Source organism: Salvelinus namaycush, chromosome 35, assembly GCF_016432855.1.
Source record: "Salvelinus namaycush isolate Seneca chromosome 35, SaNama_1.0, whole genome shotgun sequence".
Classification (NCBI taxonomy): domain Eukaryota; kingdom Metazoa; phylum Chordata; class Actinopteri; order Salmoniformes; family Salmonidae; genus Salvelinus; species Salvelinus namaycush.
The window spans coordinates 3,021,709-3,026,149 of record NC_052341.1 but is presented as its reverse complement, the minus strand read 5'-3'; positions in this window follow the sequence as shown (position 1 = coordinate 3,026,149).

Genomic DNA, 4,441 nt, shown 5'->3' with positions numbered 1-4,441 from the left:
CAAATCACTACTCCTCCTCTTCGTATGAAGAGGAGGAGGAACAACGTTACAGAACCACCCACCAAATAACCAGAACCAAGCAGCGGTGTAACGGGAGGAAGGGACAACGCAAGAAGGAGGAATGGACATGGGAGGATGTTTTGAATGGAAAAGGTTGCTACACATGGGAGGAGATCCGAGCTGGAAGGGATCGCCTTCCATGGGAACAGCTGGAGGCACTGAGGAGAGCAGAGGCAACCGGAGAAGGGAACCGGCGTTATGAGGGGACGCGTCTAGCACGGAAGCCCGAAAAGCCCGTGAGTACTACCCAAAAATTTCTTGGGGGGGGGCTAAGAGGTAGTGGGCCAAGGGCAGGTAGGAGACCTGCGCCCACTTCTCAGGCTAACCGTGGAGAGCGGGAGTACGGGCAGACACCGTGTTACGCAGTAGAGCGCACGGTGTTTCCTGTACGTGTGCATAGCCCAGTGCGGGTTATTCCACCTCCCCGCACTGGTAGGGCTAGATTGAGCGTTGAGCCGGATGTCATGAAGCCGGCTCTACATATTTGGCCACCAGTACGTCTCTTTGGGCCGGCTTACATGGCACCAGCCTTACGCATGGTGTCCCCGGTTCGCCTACATAGCCCGGTGCGGGTTATTCCACCTCCCCGCACTGGTCGGGCGACGGGGAGCATTCAACCAGGTAAGGTTGGGCAGGCTCAATGCTCAAGGGAGCCAGTACGCTTGCACGGTCCGGTATTTCCGGCGCTACCTCCCCGCCCCAGCCCAGTACCACCAGTGCCTACACTACGCACCAGGCTTCCAGTGCGTCTCCAGAGCCCTGTTCCTCCTCCACGCACTCTCCCTATGGTGCGTGTCTCCAGCCCAGTGCCTCCAGTTCCGGCACCACGCATTAAGCCACCTGTGCGTCTCCAGAGCCCTGTACACACTGTTCCTTCTCCCCGTACTCGTCCTGATGTGCGTGCCCTCAGCCCGGTGCCACCAGTGCCGGTACCACGCACCAGGCAAATAGTACGCTTTGAGAGTCCAGTGTGCCCTGTCCCTGCTCCCCGCACTAGGCTTGAAGTGCGTGTCTCCAGTCCGGTGCCTCCAGTTCCGGCACCACGCACCAGGCCTACAGTGCGTCTCAGCCGGCCAGAGTCTGCCGTCTGCCCAACGGCGCCTGAACTGTCCGTCTGCCAAGCGCCGCATGAACTGCCCGTCTGTATTGAGCCTGCAAAGCCGCCCGTCTGCCATGAGCCTACAGAGCCTTCCACCAGACTGGAGCCGCTAGAGCCTTCCGCCAGACAGGAGCAGCCAAAGCCTTCCGCTAGACAGGATCAGTCTGAGCCATCCGTCTCCGCAGCGCCATCTGAGCCATCCGTCTCCTCAGCGCCATCTGAGCCATCCGTCTCCCCAGCGCCGTCTGAGCCATCCGTCTCCTCAGCGCCATCTGAGCCATCCGTCTCCTCAGCGCCATCTGAGCCATCCGTCTCCCCAGCGCCGTCTGAGCCATCCGTCTGTCCCGAGCCATTAGAGCCGCCCGTCTGTCCCGAGCCGTCAGAGCCGTTAGTCAGTCAGGAGCCGCTAGAGCCATTCGCCAGACAGGATCTGCCAGAGCCGCCAACCAGACAGGATCTGCCAGAGCCGCCAACTAGACAGGATCTGCCAGAGCCGCCAACCAGACAGGATCTGCCAGAGCCGCCAACCAGACAGGATCTGCCAGAGCCGCCAACCAGACAGGATCTGCCAGAGCCGCCAGCGAGCCATGAGCGTCCAGAGCCGTCAGCCAGCCATGAGCGTCCAGAGCCGTCAGCCAGCCATGAGCGTCCAGAGCTGTCAGCTAGCCATGAGCGTCCAGAGCCGTCAGCCAGTCATGAGCTGCCTCTCAGCCCAGAGCGGCCATTTATCCAGAACTGCCCCTCAGTCCAGAGCTGTCTCTCTGTCCGGAGCTGCCCTTCAGTCCGGAGTTGCCCCTCTATCCTGAGCTACCTCTCTATCCTGACCTACCTCTCTGTCCTGTGCTATATCTCTGTCCTGAACTACCTTATCCCGGTGCTGCCCCTTGTCTCGATGTTACCCAGGAAATTAAGTGGGTGGAATAGGAGGGTGGTCAGTCGTAGGGGGAAACGGAAGCTGGGATTGACTATGGTGGGGTGGGGACCTCGCCCAGAGCCTGAGCCACCACCGTGGTCAGATGCCCACCCAGACCCTCCCCTAAACTTTGTGCTGGTGCGCCCGGAGTTTGCACCTTAAGGGGGGGGTTATGTCACGTTCCTGACCTATTTTCTGTTAGTTTTTGTATGTGTTAGTTGGTCAGGACGTGAGTTGGGTGGGCAGTCTATGTTTTCTGTTTCTATGTTGGTTTATGGGTTGCCTGGTATGGCTCTCAATTAGAGGCAGGTGTTTGGCGTTTCCTCTGATTGAGAGTCATATTAAGGTAGGTTGTTTCACATTGTTTGTTGTGGGTGGTTGTCTCCTGTGTCTGTGTCTATGTTACACCATACGGGACTGTTTCGTGCATTCGTCATTTTGTGTAGTCATTTTCCTGTTCGTGAGTTCTTCGTGTTTCATGTAAGTTCGTCGTTCAGGTCTGTCTACTTTCGTTTTGTTATTTTGTTTCTATTCAAGTGTTCGTCGTGTTTTTCGGTTTTGTTTAAATAAATATTATTATTATGTATTCACAACCCGCTGCGCCTTGGTCAAATCACTACTCCTCCTCTTCGTATGAAGAGGAGGAGGAACAACGTTACAGTAGCACGTCCGGTGAACAGGTCAGGGTTCCATAGCCGCAGGCAGAACAGTTGAAACTGGAGCAGCAGCACGGCCAGGTGGACTGGGGACAGCAAGGAGCCATCATGCCAGGTAGTCCTGAGGCAAGGTCCTAGGGCTCAGTTCCTCTGAGAGAGAAAAAGAGAGAAAGAGAGAATTAGAGAGAGCGAGAATTAGAGAGAGCATACTTAAATTCACACAGAACACCGGAAAAGACAGGAGAAGTATTCCAGATATAACAGACTGACCCTAGCCCCCGACACATAAACTACTGCAGCATAAATACTGGAGGCTGAGACAGGAGGGGTCAGGAGACACTGTGGCCCCATCCGAAGACTTGTCTTGTCAATTAACACAATAATAACACAGATGGAATTGTAACAATATAATATGTCTAACCAGAATAAAATACCCTGTGGTCCTCCAAAAGGATCTACAGAAAAACTTTAAGATTAAAAAATTAAAGAATCATTCTCCATAAATAACCTGTTTCCTAGGTAGCACTCCAAATCAGTTACAGTTGTGTCATGTTTGTTCCCTGTTGTAACTAAAACACTGTGGTCCCATTACTGTGGAGGCTGTGTGCGTGTGGGAGTCTGTGTTGTAACTAAAACACTGTGGTCCCATTACTGTGGAGGCTGTGTGAGTCTGTGTTGTAACTAAAACACTGTGGTCCCATTACTGTGGAGGCTGTGGGAGTCTGTGTTGTAACTAAAACACTGTGGTCCCCTTACTGTGGAGGCTGTGTGAGTCTGTGTGGTAACTAAAACACTGTGGTCCCATTACTGTGGAGGCTGTGTGAGTCTGGGTTGTCACTAAAATACTGTGGTCCCCTTACTGTGGAGGCTGTGTGAGTCTGTGTTGTCACTAAAACACTGTGGTCCCATTACTGTGGAGGCTGTGGGAGTCTGTGTTGTAACTAAAACACTGTGGTCCCATTACTGTGGAGGCTGTGGGAGTCTGTGTTGTAACTAAAACACTGTGATCCCATTACTGTGGAGGCTGTGTGAGTCTGTGTTGTAACTAAAACACTGTGGTCCCCTTACTGTGGAGGCTGTGTGAGTCTGTGTTGTAACTAAAACACTGTGGTCCCATTACTGTGGAGGCTGTGTGAGTCTGTGTTGTAACTAAAACACTGTGGTCCCCTTACTGTGGAGGCTGTGTGAGTCTGGGTTGTCACTAAAACACTGTGGTCCGATTACTGTGGAGGCTGTGTGAGTGTGGGAGTCTGTGTTGTAACTAAAACACTGTGGTCCCCTTACTGTGGAGGCTGTGTGCGTGTGGGAGTCTGTGTTGTAACTAAAACACTGTGGTCCCATTACTGTGGAGGCTGTGTGAGTCTGTGTTGTAACTAAAACACTGTGGTCCCATTATTGTGGAGGCTGTGGGAGTCTGTGTTGTAACTAAAACACTGTGATCCCATTACTGTGGAGGCTGTGTGAGTCTGTGTTGTAACTAAAACACTGTGGTCCCCTTACTGTGGAGGCTGTGTGAGTCTGTGTTGTAACTAAAACACTGTGGTCCCCTTACTGTGGAGGCTGTGTGAGTCTGGGTTGTCACTAAAACACTGTGGTCCGATTACTGTGGAGGCTGTGTGAGTGTGGGAGTCTGTGTTGTAACTAAAACACTGTGATCCCATTACTGTGGAGGCTGTGTGCGTGTGGGAGTCTCTGTTGTAACTAAAACACTGT